General features: G+C 36.9%; 1 protein-coding gene across 3 annotated transcripts in view; it reads right to left on the bottom strand.

Annotated features, from left to right (window-relative positions):
* The window catches only part of mfrn (mitochondrial iron transporter mitoferrin), a 261570-nt gene that overhangs the window by 140608 nt on the left and 95579 nt on the right, over positions 1-25383 (bottom strand). For all 3 annotated transcript variants that reach the window (XM_069843377.1, XM_069843378.1, XM_069843381.1), the window contains one exon: positions 22526-22611. The gene's annotated coding sequence lies outside the window, so the exon portion shown is untranslated. The remainder of the gene's footprint in view (positions 1-22525; positions 22612-25383) is intronic.

Here is a 25383-nt window from a genome sequence, read left to right as displayed (position 1 = left end):
TTATAATCAGGGAAAGTCTTTGAGTTCATACTGTATTATCATTGGTCAAGAATAATGTGGTAAACCCAGTGCTGTAGTAGGAAACAAATTTTAGGAGGTACTGTTGAAATTTTGGTCAGACTAGACTCTGTATGGACTCGTTTTGCACTTCTTTTCTAAGATTACTTCTTCGTCATGCAATCACCTCTGTAGACCTCCTTCCAGATCGCAGCCACAATTGCATATTAATTAATTAATTCATTCATTCATTCATTCATTCATTCATTCATTCATTCATTCATTCTGCCCAAAGCAGATCTATCACTGCAAACTCAGCTTTCTCCAATCTTTCCTATTTTCTGGCTTTCTCTTTGTCTCCTCATATGATCCAGAGATCTTAATGTCGTCTATCATCTGATATCTTCTTCTGCCGCGAACTCTTCTCCTGTTCACCATTCCTTCCAGTGCATCCTTCGGTAGGCAGTTTCTTCTCAGTCAGTGACCCAACCAATTCCTTTTCCCCTTCCTGAATTTCATAAAGGCAAGAAATTAAAGGCTGACACTAGTGGTCCAACACTTTTTAGGAACAAAAGCCTAAGAACTCTTTTACTGAAAGAGTATTCCTTTTCTTAGTACAGATACCGTTCATTACATTAATGCTAATTCACATTCTTTAGTTTAAATTGGAATAGAATCTACAATATGTAACTGGACTCAAGATTCATAAACACACGAAAAGTAACAATATTTCCCTCCTCTAGCAAACTGCTAGCATTACGTCTGAGCGAGTTTTAAAATTAGTGAATCAGTGCAGCAGAATTCTTGAGGCGACACATCATACAATTACTGTTATGCGAAGGCATCTATGCAAGTTTTGAAATTAGCGAAACACTGTAGCAGATTTCTTGAGGCGCCATGCCATGAAGTTAGTGTTAATTACTTATAGAAATACGAAGGCGGTATGCAAGTTCGAAATTAACAAATCACAACTACTCCTGAAGTGTCAGACCATGGTCTTCGATGAAACAACAAATGGACAAGCGTTTAAGCAAAGGATATGAGACGCCAGCCGCTACTTTTACGCATATATCAAAATCAAAATGTTTTTCAAATAGCTAATATCACCCATATAAAAATCTATTAGATTATTTAAAAAACAATTGATATATTTTCAAGTCTATATTTTTTTTTCTGGTACGGTAACAGAGAGTTTTTATTTTAGACGGTACGGCGTACCGGCCAGACTATAGCACTAGGTAAACCATAAAGTTGTACTTCGTTAGGCCCTTATCAACTGACAGAAGACATATATTTTTTAGTGGTTTATTTTACGACACTTCAACTGCAATGGTTATCTAGCGTCTGAATGATATGAAGGTGATAATGCCAGCGAAATGAGTCCAGGGTCCAGCGCTGAGAGTTACCCAGCATTTTCTCTTAATGGGCTGAGGGAAAACCCCAGAAAGAAACCTCAATCAGGTAGCTTGTCCCAAACAGGATTTGAACCCGGGTCCGCTCGTTTCACGGTGCGTCATGCTAACCGTTACTCTACAGCGGTGGATCAGAAGACTTAACCTCTTACTACACAAAAATCAAATAGCATTATAGAGAACAAAAATTAGAAATTCTACTGAAGAAAAATATCATTATAGACAGAACATTACTATACAATAAAATTATCTTGACTAATATTTGTGGCTAGCTAATTAAAACTAATTACCTCATTGATATTTCCTGACGAATAAATACCCTACGACTTTCAAACAACAGGGATTGAAAAAATCCACCACATGTAGAGAGGTGTCTAATTAAATAAAATCTGACAAACACATGGCTTGCACACAATAGCTATTGTAATGTCATCTGCAGGAATAATTCCGAAAAAAAAAAAACATACTGAAGCCTGGAGAAAAATAAGTTACTCGACAGGTCTAACGTGTTTAATAATCCGTTGTACCCGCAATATATTCTGTAAGAGGAAAATATGAAGACAATACGTCAATAAGTAATTCGTAAATCCGAGCGTTAATCAATTTCACGAAGTATCACAAACATAAAAAGCAATAATAATTATAACTCAGCTTTTCTTTTTTTTTTAGTGGGTTATTTTACGACGCTTTATCAACATCTTAGGTTATTTAGCGTCTGAATGAGATGAAGGTGATAATGCCGGTGAAATGAGTCCGGGGTCCAGCACCGAAAGTTACCCAACGTTTGCTCATATTGGGTTGAGGGAAAAGCCCGGAAAAAAACTCAACCAGGTAACTTGCTCCGACCATGAATCGAACCCGGGCCACCTGATTTCGCGGCCAGACGCGCTAACTGTTACTCCACAGGTGTGGATTTCATCTTTTCTCTTAAAAGAATAGCCATACTGTTTTTGGAGGACAAGTAGGCCCTTATGACAGAACGGAAATTGTAAGACACATGCTCGTTTACAGGATGTAAGAGGTATAAGTGCCATTATTTTAACTGACGATTGTTCATGTCATAAGGAAGAAAAAATGTCCTCACAAGTTTTTCCAATTGCAATATTTAACTAATTATTAAAGTTTACAATATTAGGCATTTGGCAACGTTGCTGGATGGGGAGGAGGAAGTTTATAAGTACACGATACAGCTCAACTGGATACAGATGGTCTGTCCTAATGCAGGGGCAAACCATTGTTTAGATAAAAGGAAAATCAAATGCAAACTTTCAATCTCACCAATAGAACTCTATGGTAAATTTCCACTTTATTTAATAATATTAGGAATATTTGTCAATTTTTATTGTATGCCTAAAAAATAAAAATATAATAGTTTAATGCACAAAATCACACAAACGTTTTTTTTAAATGCAACATTTTAATCTCTCCCGCTTCCATAAAGCAGTATCATTTTTAAATAAATATCTGTGTGATTTTCGAAACGAGGTAAGAGACTTTTAGTTTCTAAAATCTTCTTATTGTATTGGGTATAAAATTGTATATGTGTTGTAAATTTTATTATGTATTGTAAATTTTATTGTGTATTGCTTATCATTTTAACTGTGTATTGTTAATATTGTATATACCACTGCCACCGGGTGCTTGCCCACTTGCAGTGTAAATAAATACATACAAAAAACCGCTACAAAAGTTCGCTGGTTAGTTAACTTTCATAGCGGAAAACATTGATGGTACATCTTCTTGTATCACTTGAATCACGATGACTTTCGCCATAAATTAATAACATATATTCCTAAATTGCGAATGCCATTGTATGTTGTTTATCGAATACCTGGTACCGAACTGTCATTCGCTCGGCAGTAGAGCTATGGACAGGGAGCTAGAATTCAGCTGACATGTCGTAAGTCTGTGCACAGTACTGCCTGCTGAATACGTTGCCACGTCTCTCACGCCAGAATATTAACAAATTTAAGCATGCAATTTTATTTAATTTCACAAAAACGTAATAGAACACACAAATATGTATTTAAACTAACATTAACTCTTTGCTAGATGTACAGCTGTCAAAAGAAAAAGTGGCCGCTCTCCTGAAACAAAGTTCCCTTCGGGTATCTTCGCTATAATTCGGAGACAGGCGATGTTACATGTTGTTGGACCACGTTGCCTGATATCTATAGTTATAATTGAAGTATTCTCTCTGTGATTCGATAGCGTAATGGTAGCGTTCAGGCCTCTTATTCATGAGGTCCTGCGTTCGACTACAACCTCGTGCTTTTTATGTTCTTTTTTGTTCTGTTTTTGAGAGAGACAAACTATACATAATGGCTCCTTTCTCTTTTACGATTATTTTAGTAATTAACATCAGGTTCATTAATATATCATGCCATGACTTTATCATTATGATATTGTGGCTGCAAATGGAAAGAAAAAAGATTTTATTCTCAATAAAAATATCTTTCGTGGCATAAACAAAACAAATTTACTGGCGTTGGCTTTAAAACATTCAAACAATTAAGCGTTCAAAAAACAAAACAAAAAGCCACAATTCAATATTTAGTCTATCTTCCTCTTATCTCGATCATCTTGCAGTCGAGTGGGCATGGAATCGACTAGTCTTTGCAAATAGCGACTGTTCTTAGACACGATATTCCAGGCATTCTGAACATACCCATATACATAAGTGTTCTGTCCATGGGCAGGTCTTTCATTGCAAACCCAGCAATCTCCAGTCTTTCCTATTTTCTGCCTTCCTCTTAGTCTCCGCATATTATCCACATATCCTAATGTCGTCTATTATTCTTTTCAACCAGAGACCCAACAAATTCCTTTTTCTCTTTCTAATCAGTTTCAGCATCATTCTTTCTTCACCCACTTTTTCAAACACAATTTTATTTCTTATTCTGTCTGTCCACTTCACACGCACCGTTCTTCACCACATCCACATTTCAAATGCTTCAATTCGTTTCTCTTCATTTCGTCGTAATGCCCATGTTCCTTCCACATACAATGCCACACTCCACACAAAGCACTTCACTAGTCTCTTCCTTAGTTCTTTTTCCAGAGGTCCGCAGAATATCCTTCTTCTTTTATTAAAAGCTTCCTTTGTTCATGTTTGCAGTTTTTCTTGGGAAGGATAGGCCTAAATGCGGTAACATCCCGTTGCTTTCCGCACACCACTATCTCTTTCGCATCTTATTAAATTCCAGGGGACCCAAGCGTGGAGATGAGGAGAGTGGATTTGACTAATTGGGCCCTCCGGACTTCACCGAAAGTCACGGCAAGGGTTAAATATTAATTCTATCAGGATGTTTGACCCGATCAGAGACCGGGAAATCTCAATTAGCCTTTGCCCCCCGCATCCTGGACTAGCTTCTACGAATCATCAGAAAATCTTAGAGTGTGATTGGGCCAATTTTTCCGAAAATGTTTCCACACTTTTGCCCTCGTAGCTCAGCGGACGAAAGTCGAAATTTAGATGTCAACGTCTCAGGTTCAATTCCTCGTTACTCCTTTTCATTTTATTGTGGTTCAAGATAGTATAATGTAATAATACAAAAAGAAAAACTAATACCAGTATTATGCAACTGGATTTTTCCAAACCTAATATTAAATTTATGTTATTTATATCGCTAAAGAACGATTACAATATAAATAACTTGAATATTATTTATATAGTATCACTAAAGAACGATAACACAATATAAATGATAAATATCGGTTTGTTTAATTAATATAAGATATTATATAATACTTATTTAATTATCTAAATAAAATAACCTATTTTACAAAGAAAGATGGTTATTTGTGTCATAATAATTACTTACATAAAATACAGATTATTTATATTGCGAAAGAACAATAACAATATAAATAACTTGAATATTATTTTATAATGCTAATTAAGGAAAACAGAATATAAATGATAACTTGAATATTATTTATATCGCTAAAGAACGATAACAATATAAAAAACGTGAATATTATTCATATCGGAATTTCACAGATTCATTACAGATGTATTTAAGAAATTGTAGAAGAATAGTAATTAGTAACAGTGTCCTATTTATTCTTCTTGGAGCCAAATTTGTAACTTTTAAAAGTGTGGTTACTATGTTGAAGTGTATGTGTTGTAACGGATGCTTGATTTGTTACGTATGCGAGTCAGTTATGTGATGCTTGATGTCGTCGCAATTTTGTAATTATAGTTTGATTGTGTTTGTGTGACTATTGTGTATTAATTTATGATGTATGGTACGGAAATCTGCGTATTTGTGTTATAGAAGTGTTACGTATGTGCGTTGTTAATGTTTTTGTATGTTTCAAATTGATACCTGATATTTATTTTGCAATCGCAATGCCTAATTTACGGTTTGTTTATGTTTTGTTTACATCGCGTAAGCTAATTTAATTTTATTTTCTATTTCTCTTTATGCTTATCTTTTTTGTGTATGAAACTATAGCCCTAACATACATATGTAAAATAGGGCTAACCACCATTGGAGATACAATAATAATAATAATTGTTATTCATATCGTTATAACACGATAACAGAATACAAATGATGACTTGAATTTTATTCATATCTCTAAAGAACGATAACAAAATATAAATAACGTGATATCCATCAAGATAACTGGATATAAATGATAATTTGAATAGCATTTACATCGCTAAAGAACGATTAAAAATAAAATGAAAACTTGAAGAAGGCCCGAACCCATAACCTTTGAATCATTAAACAAGCACTCTACCGCTGGCCTACGAGGCGCAGACATGGAACACTTTCATAGTTCGGGAACTGCTTGTACAAGCACATGCATCGTGTAACATCGCCGCGACCCGAAGTGGACTTTGAAAATATTCGCTGTTCACGAGTGCGGCCACTTTTCTTTTTTGACAGCTGTACCTACTGATGTAATTATTTTCGTAATTTTACTAACGATATAAGCAGTATAACGCGAATAAAATAAGAGAAGAAATATTTTTTTCTGGAAAAACTATCAAGTTTTTGACCCTGTAGACCGTCCCCGACGACCGTGAAAAAGACGGCACTTATACCCCTTATACCCTGTATATTTTGCCATCTTGGTGAACATGTCTGAGAAAAAAATTGTCTCTGCTCCTTCTATTGCTAATCCCAATAACTATAGCAGCTATAAAGTAACAAATACGTAACCTTTCATTTCCAGATAGTAATATTTAATTTTTAAGAACTAATAAAATCACGTAAAGTAGCTGTCAAAATTAACTTCACCAAGAAATTCTACATCGCATATTCAAAAAGCAGTAATACTTATTACCAGAGGACGGATCAGAGTGACCAGGTTCCGTGACTTCATGTTACTGATCCAGAGAGCAGAATGTCTCGGCGCGTGTTCCCGAGGTACAGACAGTGGGTAAAGAATTATGCAGTATGTAGTAGGACCTTTTGCAGCTGATGATGATCGGTGCAAATATTCCATTAAAAATAGATAATCCACACTTTCGAGACATTCTTCGTAAATAGGCCTATACAAAGCAATATATTCACACGATAGAAAAGATGAACCACACAACAATGACAACTGTATTTTCTAATGACATAGACATTTTGTGGCCCACTGGTATCAGGTATAATAATGTAATTCTTTTAGTCACAGATGCTGCGCCCTATATGATAAAGATGGCCAGGCTTCTGGCATGGCTCAGTCGGTTAAGGCGCTTGCGTGCCGGTCTGAAGTTGCGTTCGGGTGTGGTTTAGATTCCCGCTTGGGCTGATTACCTGGTTGGGTTTTTTCAGAGGTTTCCCCAACCATAATGTGAATGCAAGGTAATCTATGGCGAATCCTTGGCCTCATCTCGCCAAATATCATTTCGCTATTACAAATCTCATCGACGCCAAATAAGCTAGTAGTTGAAACAGCGTCGTTAAAAGACCAACTAAAAAAAGGCGGCCAAGGACATTAAAATAATGTATCTTAAGTTGATTCACCTAACTTACTTAGAGCATGGACTCCATAGGGTGTCGGAAGTAATTCGCTCTTCTTATAGTTACGTCGATAGCTTTATAGGTATTGATAAGAAAATTTTTCTGAAAGCACCTTTCCGAATACAAAAATTCAAGGAAATCGCTCCCAGGCTTCCCCTTCCACCAAACCCCATAATAACAAAATGAGATAGTTAGCTGGACGCTGCATTCTATTATGCCTCATATTATGTTCAAATTGTGGACGCTGCATTCTATTATGCCTCATATTATGTTCAAATTGTGAAAGTGATCAATAGTTTAGATTCTGCAGAAGCACATGCAATTGTAATAGCAAAATCCCTAATTTCAGTTGATCTTTCGGGCAGTTTAGATTTCATACAGAAGAACTTTTGTCACTTACCGAGGGCTATAACGTTGTTAGAAACACCTGGTTTACAAATGCCGAAGGCTATAAACGTAATGGAAGAAGTATCTGTAAAACTTAAGGAAACCAAAGCCGGAGAATTTACGAGAAAAGTGAACGGAAACTTCAGAATGTGTTAGTAAAAAATAATGATTTTTCAATCATGTGTAGTGTGCGAGATGTGTTGCTGCAAAAACAAACAGAATCCTCCAGATCAAACAGTGAAAGAAATATATCAGACATTGATATTGATATTCCTGATATAGTATATTATTCGTATGCACCTATTACGTCTTGCGATGCCGAAAGGAGTTTCTCACGATATATTTTTTTTGTTTAAATGAGAGACGCAGAACGTTCACTTTGGACAATCTCCGCATGTACATTATTGTCCCCTGCAATGCACAGACTACGTAGTATTCACTTTACACGTAAGTACAATGTAGTGTTTTATAACGGAGTGCAAATTCACAGCCGTCATGTACAGTAAAGCACAGTGTACGGCTGTACGCATTCTTTTGATACAACTGTACGGACATTGCAGGTACGCGCCCGTTGTGTACTTCTGGAGTCACCGTCTCTACTTCAGCATAAACAGACTATAGTAAATGATAAGTAAACTTGTAAGAACAGTCACTCAGATCCGTCCTTTGCTTATTACAAACATGACGTATTACACGGAAGTTCTCAGGAGTTAGCGAACTGGACTCGTGTTCTGGTACTATGGTGGGGGTTTGTTTCGAATCCCGTTAAGGCTGAATGCCTGGTTGGGTCTTGTTAAGATTTTCTGCAATAAAGGCAAATGTCAGGAAATCCCATGGTGAATTGTATATTCTTCACCCTAAATATCAACTATCACCAGAGCCTTTTATTTTATTAGCTGTAAACTTGAAATGTCCCGCGCCGTGGCGTCGTGGTCTAAGGCATCCTGTCTAGGACTCGCGTTACGGAATGCGCGCTGGTTCTAGTCCTTAAAGGGGAAGACATTTTCTCATGAAATTTCGGCCAGTATGGAACTGGTGCCAGTGATGCACTTGGGGAGCTACGATAGGGTTGCGAAAGCCAGCTATAACGGCTGGGAGGATCATCGTGCTAACCACACGAAACCTCCAATCTGGTTGGATGATCGTCCACCTCTGCTTCGGCATGTGGGCGTGAGACCAGGAGCCGGCTAGTCGGTCTGGGCCCTTCACAGGCTGTAGGGCCATGGCTTATTATAAACGTGAAATGTGACTGTCGCGAATTTTCGCGAAATTTGATTGTTTCTGGGAAAAGGCTTCATTTCTCCGATAAAAGTGAAGAAAAGGCATTTTAAAGAAGTTCGGTATAAGTTATTAGGTTTGAAGATGTTATCTGTAAAAGAATAGGGAGCCAAATTAATTGGGAAATCTATTATTCTCTTTAATCGTCTCCAGAACCATTGATGACCGCTCTTTTTTTTAATAGAACTGTATTAAGTAAAAATAAGATTGATTTACACCCCGGGTACAATTAATAATAATAATAATAATAATAATAATAATAATAATAAATTAATTACTATTAAATTAATTTATTATTATAAATTAATTAATAATAATTAATTTAATAATTAATTTATAATAATAAATTAATTTAATAATAATTAATTTATAATAATTAATTAATTTATTATTATTATTATTATTATTATTATTAACAGTTTTATTTCGCCATAAATGTTGCGAGTACAATGTGGTGTACAAGATTATTGTAATTAATATTGTGTATAATTTCCCACTAGAATCAAGAGCCGACTTCCAATGGAACTCATATCATTATCAAAATTTATCATCACACCAACCTATGTAAATAATTATTTATTAACAATTATTTTTGTTGATTGAGGAGCCCAATCTAGGCTGCCCTCAATTCAGTGTCATGTATTGTATTTATATTTTATTTAGAAATGATCTGTATAGCGCTAAATGCGCTGATCGATCAATAAATTATTTAAAAAAATATTGTATGTCACATTACATGGTAAAAGATAAGGAAATTTTGACGAAATTACTGCCACATTTTTAATCTCACGTGAATTACAATATTTTATTCCTTTTTCTCGAAAAATTTGAACAATTTTCAGCAAGAAAGACAAAAACTGGTAACCAACTCTACCGACGCTAGAAAACCACGCAACTGACACAGCGCCATTTAATAAAACAGATTTTAAAAATAGAAGAGAGATCTTCAATCTTGGCTGAAAATGTAATTAGTTTGTAATATGCAGCATTCCGAGAAAATAGGCAGACCCGACAAAAATTCAAAGTAATGACGATGATGATGATTCAACAATACTGTTATATTAATGCACTAATATTATTCCAATTTGTTACGTTAGAACAAATTAAGATCATGTTAAGAACAGCTGCATTAATCCATATTACAATTGAACAGAACCAAGTGCGTAAGCATGGTACCTTCAGTATTATAACTGAAGATTTCAGAACCATAGTGGGTCAAGCGCCATTTACTAAAACCGTAGAAAACAAGGGTTAAAATGAAGTTATTACCATAATTCAATGGAAACATATAGCAAGTAATATAAAGTAAACACATTGAAACTAAATGATATGTCAATCTTCATTAAACTATAGTATTCACTTAACTTTAACCCTTGCTTTCTCCGTTTTTAATAAATGGCGCTTGGCCCATTATGGCTCTGAACCCTTCAATTATGGAGATATTAAAAGAAAAAGGCAGATTAAAATAACTTTGTATCGGTATGAATTTACTTAAAACGTAGTTAACTCAAAGCATTTCTAATGACGGTGTACTTTTCTATTAAAGTAAAATTTTTACCTATTATCTTAAAACACGATATTCTTAAAAGTGCATATTCGAAGCCAAAATAATATAACATGAATTTGTTTATAAACCTAATGGTTAGTTCACTAAAGATTTTGCATCTTTCCAGGACAATAAAATCAACAAAATTTCGCGTAAGGTCTAAAATTAGATATTTTAAAATGAAATGAACACTGTTGAATCTGGTCAGTTTCGACACACCACTTCTAAACGCTACTTTTTGAAGTATTAAACGCAGTGGCAGCTGTAATTAAACCAAATAGTGCACGAATTCTTTGAAGAGATTAAACTGTTGTATTTCGCATATGAAGAGGTGTCGTTCACCATCCTTGACCGTATTCGCTCACGTTGCCTCACTAAAATGTTATTTTGCGAACACACAGAAGAGATCCAACATAATATTCTGTACTATTAAGCCTGGCAACCGGGAACTGTCGACGAATATACTAGTTATAAGAATTGCTGCTTCTCCACGACTGTGCACTCGAACCTTACGTAACTAGCAACAAACTGGTTGAGAGGCACTGAGTCAACGATAATACATGCTGTCGCTTCAGTATCGCCCGATTCCGGAAATGTCAGTTGCCTGTTCGGCAGAGAATGATCGATAGACTTGTTTACAAACCGTCGATATTGAGAACACTTGCTGTGTGAAGGTAATTTTCAAGGGAAACAAACAAAGAAATACTAAGCACAACAAAGGAAAGAGAAATGAGAGGGAAGAAAGGAAAAGAAGATGGAGGAAAGATATGAAAAAAGGTATGTAAATAGGCCTATGGAAAAAGAGGCACAGACAAAGAAAGAAAGAAAAGAGGACAAGATGGAAGAAAGAAAAAGAAGAAAAGTGGGGGAAGGAAGAAAGGAAGAAAGATGGAAGGGAGGAAACGAAGGAAGGGAGAAGAGACGGAGGGAGGAAAGAAACAATGAGTGAAGGGAGGAAAGGAAGGGAGAAGAAAGGGAGGAATAAAAGTAAGGATAGAAGGGAGGAAAGGAACGAAGAAGGGAAGGAGGGTGGAAGGGAGGAAAGGAAGGGAGAAGAAAGGGAGGCATGAAAGGAAGGATAGAAGGGAGGAAAGGAACGAAGAAGGGAAGGGGGGAGGAAGAGAGAAAAGAAACAATGAGTGAAGGGAGGAAAGGAAGGGAGAAGAAAGGGTGGGATGGGAGGGAGGAAAGGAACGAAGAAGGGAAGGAGGGAGGAAGGGAAGAAAGGAAGAAAGATGGAAGGGAGGAAACGAAGAAAGGGAGAAGAGACGGAGGGAGGAAAGAAACAATGAGTGAAGGGAGGAAAGGAAGGGAAAAGAAAGGGTGGGATGAAAGGAAGAAGGATGGAAGGGAGGAGTCGACCTGGTTGGCGAGTTGGTATAGCGCTGGCCTTCTATGCCCAAGGTTGCGGGTTCGATCCCGGGCCAGGTCGATGGCATTTAAGTGTGCTTAAATGCGACAGGCTCATGTCAGTAGATTTACTGGCATGTAAAAGAACTCCTGCGGGACAAAATTCCGGCACATCCGGCGACGCTGATATAACCTCTGCAGTTGCGAGCGTCGTTAAATAAACCATAACATTCGAAGGGAGGAAAGGAACGAAGATATCGTATTGATGAGAGAGCACCTCGGTGGCTCGGTCGGTGTTAAAGTGTCCGGCCAGCGCGATGGATGTGATGATGAGAGGGCACTTCAGGTCGGAGAGTCAGATAGTGTAATTTTGGGTTAGAGAGAACGCCGAACTTAGACAAAATGACATCCATTGTAAAGTAGTGATATGACCACAGCAATTAAAATAATTACAAAATAATAAAATATGTTGATTCTATTACTATTAGGTAGACGTTTTCTCTGTAGGTATTAAGTGGTCCACAGTGCAATTATACGGATGCATTAGGAGGTTATGGAAACATTAATAATAAAATTGTTGTGTGACGAGTTTGAAGCCCCTCTCCCCATCCAAAAAACACTATTTATGCCTATACTCAATAGATGGTACGCAAGGGACGACAAAAAGTGCGAAACTTGTCTGATAATATTAAACTGTGACAACTTAATTCATATTAATTGTTCAAGGAATCTTCTTAAAATATTCAAAATCAGTCAGAATATTTTTAACTATTTGCTATGCTTGCTGTAAGAGCCAGAAATGAATAATGTACTTTTTCTATGCAATGCCACAATAAATTTTAGTTACTGCCACAATAAAAAGTAGGACTTGTCGAAACCATTTTACGGATGAAAAGTAAACCTTTTTTGCCGTGAAATATAGGTATTTTATAGCACACTTCATGATCTTCAAAAATCAATACATTTTTTGAATATTGTTTTCTGTTCCAGTCCCCCCCCCCCCCAGTTTTAAACATCTAGAACCGTCACTGTTTAGATGTTTATCTTGCATATTACGTCCATTTTTATAGTTTCAGTTTATGTTGAATCGCATAAAACTGCTTTTTATATGTTGTCTTTTAGAGTTTGGTATTTCTGAGCTTACAATATTCGAGCGTATCTACTGAAAAATATAATTGAAAGGACTAATGGCTTACAGGACATCTACTTGAGATGGACCTCACCAGCTAACCTCATGGTATTGTCACAATGCAATTCCAAAAATTCAACTCTTGTTTCATACAACATCCAACCTGAAGCAAAAATAATTATTAGAAGGTTGCCTCTCATGCATCCCTCTCATACGTAGTCGACAATAGCACTAACATACTTTCCCATTACATACCTTTAATTTTTGGCAGATGGTAGGCCTGTAGTACGTGTATATTTGCTTTTTGAATTCCAAAATTTGTGTTCTGTGATGAATTGTGAAGTGTAAAGTGTTGCAATGCCTGTGATTAAATGTTTGAGGAGAGATCTTGTGGCGTAATGGACAAACTTCGCAAAATTTCCTACCAAAATAACTAACAGTAAGTTGGAGACTGGGCCTACCACTTGTCGATTTCCTTGGCATTATTGAAGACTTACAAAAGTCTTTAGGATCTGCCTTTGTGGATGTGGGTACGTCAGCTAAAGACAAAGTAGACAAAGTTAGTATTTTTTTAGTTGGTTATTTAACGACACTGTATCAACTACGAGGTTATTTAACGTCGCGAAGAAATTGATGATAGCGAGATGAGGCCGAGGATTCGCCATAGATTACTTGGTATTCACCTTACGGTTGGGAAAAACCTCGGAAAAAACCCAAACAGGTAATCAGCCCAAGCGGAGATCGAACCCGCGCCCGAGCGCAACTTCAGACCTGCAGGCAAGCGCCTTAACCAACTGAGCCACGCCGGTGGCTAAGTTAGTAATAGAAATCCCGATCAAGAACTTATGTGTTCAGAAAAAAAACACTAATTTGTGGTGAAAATGTCGAAGATAGAATTTAGTCTCATTTTGTCTCAAATTTCATAATTTAAATTACACCTGTCACATCTTTTGACGTAGAAAAGTAATTTTCTATGTACAAATTTTTTTTTTGATGGACAAACATATGAACTTCACTGCTGAAAAGATTGTTAGTCGTAGGCCTACATTATGCCATTCGAAAATAAAATGTAATTTCAATTTTGATAGTGCATATTTGTTGGTATTTTTTCCTTCATTGTGCATATTTGGTGATTTGATAGTGCATGAATGTACGTATATTTTACGACCTGATAGTGCATGAAAACTGAAGGGTTGAGAACCATAGTGGGCCAAGCATCATTTACTAAAACCGTAGAAAACAAGAGTTAAAATGAAGTTATTACCATAATTCAATGGAAACATATAGCAAGTAATATAAAGTATACACACATTCAAACTAAATGCTATGTCAATCTTCATTTAACTATAATATTCACTTAACTTTATCCCTTGCTTTCTCCGTTTTTAATAAAGGCGCTTGGCCCACTATGACTCTGAACCCTTCAATTCTGTTTCTAAATCCCTATATCAACAATACAAATGTGATAAATTTTACTCGCTAAATGAACAAATAATTGCACCAAATCTGGCGGGGAAGTCGCTAAATTAGCAACACTGATAAATCTGCATGTTTGTGTAGGTATTGCTTTTTACGATTTAAGTGTTGCATTGAAGTATTATTAATCTTCACCTTTAGAACAAACAATCATGGCGGCGAGCGAACCGCTTTGGCGTTGTATTACTAGACTAGGGCACCGGTTCTTAAATTTTATGAGTTCGAGGACCCCTTTCATATGAGGTTCTCTTTGCCGGACCTCCTTAACACATTAAATTTATACCTTTGCTTAGTAAGAAGGAAAAACATATATATATATATTTCCATGTATACAGAGTGTTTCAAAAATACGGGGCTTAATTTCAGGTATGTATTTCCCACATGTAGACAATCAAAATAGTTCATTACAACATGTGTCCGGAAATGCTTCATTTCCGAGTTATGGCCTTCAAAACATTGAAATTCACCGGAACGTTTTTCTTTCCGCAGGTCGTTGTCATTACAGAAGATGTTCAAAATGTCCACCTCCTGCTTGAATACAGACCTCACATCGATGTCTCATTGACCTGCGAACACGATCCCAAACTCCAGGAGTATTGCGTATGTCCTCAGAACATGCCACAATTCGATTCCGAAGGGATTCCAAATCAGGCACCGGAGACGAATAAACCAATGATTTTAAATGGCCCCACAAGTAGAAATCGAGAGGGTTCAGATCAGGTGAGCGTGGAGGCCAAGCAATTGGGCCACCTCTACCTATCCATCGATCAGGAAACCTTCGATCCAAGTACCGGCGAGCCGTACGACTGAAGTGTGCAGGAGCTCCATCATGTAAGAAGTGAATGTGTTGACGAATGATCAGCGGAGTCTCTTCTAAAACATGAGGTATGGTGTTTTCCAGGAAGTTTGTGTACGCCTGCCCCGTAAGTCTGTTTACAAGTACTAATCGATCACCAATGATACCGGCCCACATGTTGAGGGAGAAATGCACCTGGTGATGAGATGGAACAGTTGCACGTGGGTTTTCATACGCCCATACATGCTGATTGTGGAAATTTGTTATGCCATCTCGTGTGAACTGTGCTTCATCTGTAAATAATACTAAGGCAGGAAAGTTCGGATTTACACCACACTGCTGCAAGACCCACTGACAGAACCTAACTCGTGCAGGGTAATCTGCTGGTGACAGGGCCTGTACACGTTGCAAATGATAAGGATACAATTGATACTCTTTCAACAGTCTCCAGACAGTCGTATGAGGAACATTGACTTGCAACGCTCCCTTCGTGTGCTGATAGGAGGAGTCATGTTCACAGCCTCCAGAATCTCCTCCTGTATTTCTGGAGTTGTAAATCTTGGTCGTCCCCTTCCCAAACCAGGAGAGTTAAATTTTCCATACTCGCACAGACGGTAATGGAGACGTACAAATGTCTTCCGATCTGGACATTGTCGCTGTGGGTACCTCTCCTGGTACAAACGACGAGCCAACGCAGGATTGCCGTCCGCCTTACCGTACATGAAGTGTATCTCTGCCAGCTCTTGATTTGAATACATGTGGCACAATCTAACGCCTACACAACACTGAATGTAACCTTCGCCTCGGAATGAACTGTCAGAGTGCCCTCTTAATGTCTCCTTTGACGGCAACGACCTGCGGAAAGAAAAACGTTCCGGTGAATTTCAATGTTGTGAAGGCAATACTCGGAAATAAAGCATTTCCGGACACATGTTGTAATGAACTATTTTGATTGTCTACGTGTGGGAAATACATACCTGACATGCCCCGCATTTTTTAAACACCCTGTATAAGTCACTTATTTTTTCTTTATAAATTATTACAAACCCAAGTTTAATTTACAAACTTTGCAAATATTAGCTTGGTTAATGTGTTACAGTATAATTTACAACATTTTAATACAAATTAAGATATATTTTTTTCTGGGATTGCATCGTATTTTAATTATATTTTTCATAAAGAAATAACAAATAAAGGTTTAGTTTGAAAATTCACTTGTGAGGGTCCGCGGGCTACAGATTAAAAATTACTGGCCTAGTGGGAAAACGTCAAAGCGATGCACAGGCCGCCATAATTATTTGTACTAAGGGCAAAGGCGAATCTCGCCTAATCTAAAGGAAGTATTGCTTTATCTAGATGGGTCAGCGCTCATGCGAATGCCGTGCAAAATTTCACCGTTACTCTAATATTAAAAAATATTTTTCCTGTGTAATTTTAATTAAGGTTAAAGACGACAGAATTAAAATTTCTTACGTTGGGCGCCGTATTGTACAGCACTAGTTGATAGGAATGATGTTATTGTTTTCATAATTTTGTAGAAAAAAACATGAAAATTAAATGAAAACAATAGCCGTTAGCTGTCATATTACCTGCAACGCCGAAGGAACGCTTGGGCTTATTTTGGAGACTACGCGGATTTTTGCGCTGCTCTATTTTTACATTAAGGTTACGAGACGTCCCCGTTTCCCGGGGACAGTTCCCGAAAAAAATTCGTCCCGGGAATGTTCTCGAATTTAATAATTTGTCCCCAGATATTCCCAGATTTTAAGTGTTAGTTATTATAATTTTATGAAAATGTTGTTGAATATCACAGTGCCTAGGGTATTCATTCATAACATATCTGTGGAATGTATATTGCTAACTTGTCCTCCACAATTAGAAACATTTGAAGAGACAGTCCGTTATTTTCTTCCAATGTAGATGAACTTGACATTTATTTTATGACATTTCTTGCTTGAAGAAACATGTAACTTCAGAAAAAAATTGCAAAGTGGAATGAAGAATATGTTGATCCTGCTAAAAATGGAGTGACATTTTAAAAATTCTCTCTGAGAAAATGATTTTCTATGTACAGCAGTGACAAAAAAAACCGCACCGACCCTTGTAGCTGATTTCAGTGCCTTGTTCACTCCAGAGCACGATAGACTGGTAACTAAGACTTTCGTGGTTCGAATCCTGCCTGGGAAGTTTTGTTTTATTCCTTATTCAAATTTATTCCCAATACTTTTCGATTGCAGCCATATTTTACTACTTAATTAACTTATTATTCCCAGAACGTCAATTTTACCAGCAATAGAAAAGTATTGGGAATAAATATGAATAAGGAACAAAACAAAGTTTCCTTCCCAGACAGGATTCGAACCATGAAAGTCTTAGTTACCAGTCTATCGTGCTCTGGAGCAAACAAGGCTCTGAAAGCAGCTACAAGGGTCGGTTCTGGTTTTTTGCCACTACTGTACAACTCCAGAATTAGTTTGAAAAATCTCTGTGTCTTCCTGGAAGAAATACTTCAGAGAAGAGAATTTTTCTTCATTGAACAAGATGTGGAGGTCAAAAAAATCCAGAATGAGTTTAGAAACTGTTCGAGCCATGCCTGCTATCTTAACCAACTGTCAAGAGTTTGCTGCAAAATTTGGGGATCCAGAGAAGACCTGTCTGAAAAAAAAATCACTGTTCTGAAAAATACCAGCAGCTAAGCAGAATTAATAACTTTAGTGTGTAAATACAATGAATATTTTAATTCTTTGAGATGTGTAAAAACGATAAAGTGAATGACAAACAGAAATGTTAAAAGTAGTTTTTTTCATATAGACTATCAATATCCGTCCCCGAGAATTGTGAAAAAAAATCTGGTAACCTTATTTTACACACTACCACATGATCATAGGCGGAGTTATGGGAAGGCATGGGGGGCACTGCCCCCCAAACTTGTCTGAACTCTTTTTTTTTCTATTAACGTTAGAAAATATTGAATTCAAAAGATTTTCCTTGCTGTTGTTTATGATTATATTTCTGTTATTAAATTGACGAATTAATGTCTTGAAATCATGTGTCTGGACTACAATATTTATTTTAAATTTCTAAATGTAGGATAATAATTCTATAACACATTTGGGGAATAGGAGTACTATAATGTTTCTTTTGTAACAGCCTGCACTCATGTGTTAGAAGTCTGCAGGTGTTCAGGCCGCCACTTGGAGAAATATCAATTAACACTGCACAACAATGCAGAAAAAAGAAAAGTGATCCCAGTATAACGTGTAAACTTAAAGACGAGAGATTAAGTAAAATAATATTAGAATTTACATTTCATATGATATCTTCAGGAAGGTAAGCTTCAGATAAAAAAAGTTTCTGTTAGCACTGTTACGTAGTGTTATTGATGTATACATGTGTTTGTGTATGACAGAGAAAAATATGGAGAATGTTTTAAGTTACGCCCTATTATTTTGCAGTAGACCTATAATTGAAGCCCTATACATTTCGGTCTGAAACATCGCGGATATGGATGTAACACTGTAAGAAATATCTCCCCCCCCTCAAAATATCTTTATTAAATTATCATATTCCGATATACTATATCATGGCCAAGATATAATGGGCGGAGAAGGTAAATAATGTCCCCATAACCTTGTTATATCGGGATCCATGGTTTTGCTTTGCCCCCCACCCCCTCCAAGGAAACTGTTCTCTTTCCGCCTATGCACATGCTGCAACATTTGATAATGATAAACTTCTACGTTTCCCACCATCAGGTATAAACTGTGACTGCCCTCATTCGTGTAAAATTCACAAATCGCAAAGAAACACGAAAATGTTCTTTTGACGTGTAATTTAGAATCACCATTAATGAAGTCTCAGCATACCGTAGTTTACAGAACGGTATTTATATTAATAATGTCATGATAACACGCTGCTCTTCATCTGGGTCCACCGCGTTAGATAGTTTGGATATTCCTCTGCGAAACGAGGACAGTCACACTGACTCACTGGCATGAAGGTTACGAGGAGAATCCATTCTTTCAGGACGCCTACTTCGCAATCTGCCCATACAGGACCTCCCATCCCCCCCCTCCTCCTTCTTAACCCCTTCCCCTCGCGGCTGTCAGCACTGACCTTGAAATGAAAACGAGCTGCATTTTTGCATCGTTTAGTTTTTGTTTTCGTTTTATGCGCACAAAAAATGAAGATAATACAAGAGAGAAGATATGTGGACCGCCAATCCGTGCGTGGAGGCACACACGACAGTATTTTACGTGCTCGCAGACAGCTATTTCTCAAGAAGCTAATGATTTTATCTGTATGTCCTACCAATCAACATTTCGGTACTTGTAATTCGTTATAAGAGCTCTTCTTAAACCTCGGTCCGTGATCCATTAGTGGTCGTAGAGGTGCAGCTTGTTGGATCTAAATGTGAAGTTAATATTTTTATCAAAGAAATTGTCACCAAATAGGATAACAAAAGTACTCTTACAGTATCACCCACAAGGACAACGAACACCAGGACGTCCACTGAAATTACTTCTAGACCCTGTTTAGCTGCGACCGAAACGAGTCAAAATGGCCTAATTTCATGCATGGTGTATGATGATGATTAATTTATTTTAACGATGCATTATATTTACCTATTTAATTAAAACTGATTAAGGGGTTAGATACATCTTACAGCAGTAAAATTTTGGAAATATTAAACTTTTTTCCTCCATTACTGTATCCTGTATAATAATGAAAATTGGTATGTGTAAAACACTGTCCTTCTGCTATACGGTAAAAATATTTTTTACGATTAAAAAACTATTTATTTATTTATTTATTTATTTATTGTTTCTTTCTTTCTTTCTTTCTTTCTTTCTTTCTTTCTTTCTTTCTTTCTTTCTTTCTTTCTTTCCCTTAGTTTAACCTCTCCCTTTTAAGTGCATTTACACGACCCACGCCACACGGGCCTTACAGGGCCGCGACCTGTCGGAAGAGGAATTAAGCTATTGGATCACATACAGTACATACTTTTTTGACCACACAAGGACATGGAGGGCCTCCCCGGACGAGGGATCAGCTCAATGCCAGGGCCACCTCCGTTACAACACAAACATTTAAGACATTACACAGCATTCATTCACACATATGAAAGGATTAAGGGAAGGATCGCCGTCCATGGCCGGACTTTCAAGAGGTACAATCCCGGCCTGGAAATAATTGAGGAAGCCATGAAAAACCTCAGTTAGGATTGCCGGCCCTTGGGATCGAACCCCGGACCTCCCGAATGCAAGGCCAGCCCTCTACACTCCGCTAGCCCGCTCGGTATTTATTGTTTTCAAAATTCAAAATGATGGCAGTTCACTGTGCAGTGATGAAGCGTTTCCCTCATAACTTTAAAACTATCCAACATTCTACGATCAAATTTTGTGTGTGTATTTATGCATGTAATATCTACAATATGATGCTAAATCACTTCTCTACCTTTTATAGATTGTCTGATAAAAAAAATAAATTCATTTTTAAAAATGGTCAAATATCAGTATTTTCCTCTAAAACGGAAGTTAAAAAAAAAGTATATTATTCATTAGGGAATTTAGTTGAAAGAGCATGATATTGTAAACATGAGTTTCAGCAATAAATAAAAAGTTAACAAGTTTATGAATTATGAGGGAAACGCTTCATCACTGTACAGTGAACTGCCATAGTTTTGAATTTTGAAACAAAAATATAATTTTTTTAATCGTAAAAAATATTTTTTTTCATATAGCAAAAGGACAGTGTTTTTCATTATTGTACAAGATACAGTAATGGAGGGAAAAAATGTTGAATATTTCCAAAAATTTTACTGCTGTAAGCTGTACTTAACCCCTTTAAGGATTACGGTATGTAAGGTAACCTCGACCGTTGAATGTACATTCAGAAACTCAGGTCAACTCAAATAACCGACTATTATCTGTGAATTTCGAACTGGCGGATCAAGGTCACGTATAAACATACAAAAGTACAAACCACGCACGAGACACTGAACTGAAAACTGTAAACTGAAGCACTGGTAATTCCGGATGTCCCAGCTGACTTTAGTTGAGGAGAATGGTCCAGGATATGGGTAAGCACACGTGGCAAATGCAGTCCATTGCTTGACACAGCGTCGTGAGATAGACTAAAAACCAGTCTGAACTGATGACATATATACTGTAAGATGTAATTTTAGAACAAGTTAACAATTTTAATTATATCGCATATAGAATATCATAAGGTAAAAAAACGGAGACATAGCCTACTGAATAAAATAAAATTAGTGACCTGTGTGGAACAATAAAGAGGATCTTAAAGAAGACATGCAACAGAACACTGTTAAAATATTACATTAAAATAATGGCTGTCCCACTCATGCTTTATGGATCAGAATTTTGTATCCTAGGAACAAGAACGAAGACTGGAAACAGTAGAGATCAGGTTCCTAGTAATTGTAGCTGGTTATACACTTCTACAGAGTGGGCGAAAAGTCCCACTACACTTGAATTCTTTGCTTGTGAAACATATTGTATAATGTGAATGGCAAATGTGTCGGTGATATTGATATGTCGGGATACATCTGGCGGACGTTTATTTCGAAATGTGATGGTAACAAGAGTCATCTGGTCAGCCAGAGGGAAACCATAACAAAATCACAACAACATATTAATTTCATACCAAGTTAAAGTTGAAATATACCGTCTATACTTATCTAGTATTATATGATTAATTATAACATAAACGTTTTCGGCACTAATGTGCCATTTTCAAATATATGAAAATTTGCCTAAATTACATGTTCAAATAGGTGCACATGAACTGTGTGAATGAAACATATAATGTGTACCCTGGTGATTTCATGTCACATATAAAACAATCTGTTTGTAGATAATTAATGATTAAAAATTAAAAACTCACACTTATTACTAACATTTAAAATTTGTTTTTCTGCTGCAATTATCCATCAATTTGTGGATCACTAGGGTTGTCTTGACGTATTGTGTGGTCAAATGCAGTTATTCATTTGCTTGAAATGTTGTAACCTTACACTATGATATTCACTATTAAAATATTAAAATTCTTTATGTTGATTCGTTATTATTGCACCAAGGTTCCTTGTTATTTGTTCACTTTCACTTATTGGAGCACTTTACCTTAATCGAATGTGGTGCGTAATATAAGTTACATTGATACCTGGTTGTTGTTTTCCTTTGGTTGCTGTGGTTGGATTATTACGTATTCATGGTTGTCACCGTCCGATTATCAGTCAAGCCTTTACACTGCGAACATAAAATTTGTTGTTACGTATATGAATATGCTGATGGTTAAATGCATTGAAAACGTTTATGTTATAATTAATCATATAATACTAGATAAGTATAGACGGTATATTTCAACTTTAACATTGTATTACAACTTGTTTATCGGATAAATCATACAACATGAAAAAATTACATATCAAGATTGCAAAATGCAGATACGAGCAGTTTCAGTGTGGAGGAAAGAGGAAAGACATGGCTGCCGCGTGGGTCCACGAGAGGCCACATATCGGGGAAAGAAAGAACCAAAAAAAAAAAAAAACCGTGAGTGACTGTCGGTGACTCAGGAGAAGACGAGCACGGAGTGAGGAAAAAGGGCAGTTAATAGAGAATGTTACGACAATAGTGCAATACTTGTACTACTAGCAAGTGGAAATAATGTTTCCGCTTACTAGTAGTACAAGTATTGCACGTATTGTCGTAACGTTATCTATTAACCACCCTTTTCCCTCATTCCGCGCATTTCCCTCATTTATATGCTTTCAGGGTTCGTTGTCGAAAGGTGCCACCAAGCAGAGATAACTTGTTAAAGCGAGAGATAAAACGACTTTCAGACAGGGTGTGTTAAAGATGCGTCGCGAAGTGGGAGACCCTCCACTCAGGGAGAAACTTGTGCTGCCGTCGTCGAGTCATTGGCTCGATCACCGACGAAATCAACAAGAAAACATGCCTCTAAGTTGCAAATGCCGGCATAAAAAATGCGCGACCATATGAATAAATAACTTAAAATGGAAGCTTTTCGCCCTACGACTGTTGATAAATTAATAGACAGGGATTTGGATAGGAGCCAGACTGGATGTGCCCTGTTACTGCAAACATTTCAATGCGCCATGTCATTTACAGCAGTTCACGCAATTGGAACATCATCTTCGGGACTAAAACGAATCCCGATTTTTATCAAGAAATTGTGCGCGATCCTCCGCATGCGATCATGGTGGAAGTCACAGTGAAGTAATCGACGCATAACAGATACATTTCCATTCATAATTCATATATAGCAAAACTACAGGTGTAGTGAGACTTTCTGCCCACTCTGTAGGTAAAAACAGGAACGAAGATATTAGGAATGGCTGTAGATAGCTATTCAAATTAAATGATAAAAGATAGGATTGTCGGAATAACTGGCTTTTTTCGCGTTGAAAGGACGGACGACAGTGCACCTAAAAATTTACTCTATAGACAGCCATTTTCAACCGGTGTGCCGCGAATAATCCGCTGGTGTGCTGCAAGAAAATGAAAATAATAAAAAAAATGAGCATGGATTTTGAAGAAATATATACCGGTACGTATTTTAATGGACAACTGACTTATTGAGAACTTCATAGCATGCAATGGCTTCAACATGTCTGCCTTTAATATCTCTGCAGATCTCCCATTTGTCGAAAGTTGCTTTGAAAACATTAGCAACCACCGGCATAGCTCAGGTCGTAGCACGTTTGCCCGCTGATGCGGAACTACATTCGGGAGTGGGCTCGATTCCCGCTTGGACTGAATACCTGGCTGAGTTTTTCCGAGGTTTTCCCTAATTATAATGAGAACGTCAGGTAATCCGTGGCGAATCCTAGGCCTCATCTCGCCAAATATTATCGCGCTATTGTCACCAATTCTATCGACAAATAACCTAGTAGTAGTTGATATAGCATCGTTAAATAATCGACTAAAAACATTAGCAAGCTTCAATGGTTTAATTTATTTTAGTAGGTTATTTTACGACGCTTTACCAACATCTTAGGTTATTTAACGTCTAAATGAGATGGTGATAATGCAGGTGAAATGAGTCCGGAGTCCAACACCGAAAGTTACCCAGCATTTGCTCGTATTGGGTTGAGGGAAAACCCCGGAAAAAACCACAACCAAGTAACTTTCCCCAACCGGGAATCGAACCCGGGCCACCTGGTTTCGCGGCCAGACGCGCTAACCGTTACTCCACAGGTGTGAACTCAATGGTTTAATGTCTTCCACTACAATTTAGAATGCAGTGTCTTATATCTTAAAGATCAACTCAGTTTGACTCTTTAGAAAGATAATTAATAATCTTTTTAAAAATAAATACAAAAAAGACGTTGTTGTGTTCACAATAAACTAAATGTACGGTAATAATAGATTTAAACAAAATAAAACTTACTTATAAACATTTCTTTATGCACCAAAAATTCCAGTGGGATCCACCGGGATTCGAATCCGGGCTATGAGCGTGAAAGTCGACAGTCTAGCCGTTCGGCTATCGATGCATCATTCCCGGATGAATTGATCTGTATGAACAAACTCCGACCAATAATTGTGAGATATATCTGTACACAGAATGACAGACAAACTGCATGTCCACATTTTCGTTTTCAAGAATGCGTATTTCAACTAAAATATCTAAACCGAATTTTTTTGCAGCATCACAATACTTTATCTTTATACATAGGATGATGACATGATGAGAAAATAAAAAGGACTGTGAAATTTTTCTAAGAATTAAAAATAAAACTAGTAACATTTCAAGTTTACAAATACAGGCTTCTCTGGAAGAATAATGGCTTCTGTATAGTCGTGGACATTTGCATTATGTATTAAAACCTATGCCTTGTCTAGGTTTAAGTATGTGTTATCGGAATTTCCTTACGTTGCACTTTTGATAACGCTAATTCTTGTAGATAACACTAGAAGTTAGATAACATTTTTACGTCAATGAAAAAATAAAAATTCGCAGCCTAACCTTTGTTATGTGCCTGCTGATACTATCGA

The sequence above is a fragment of the Periplaneta americana genome, chromosome 13 (genome assembly GCF_040183065.1).
Source record: "Periplaneta americana isolate PAMFEO1 chromosome 13, P.americana_PAMFEO1_priV1, whole genome shotgun sequence".
Lineage (NCBI taxonomy): Eukaryota > Metazoa > Arthropoda > Insecta > Blattodea > Blattidae > Periplaneta > Periplaneta americana.
Note: the sequence above shows the minus strand (reverse complement) of the source record. Positions and strands in the feature narration are given on the sequence as shown.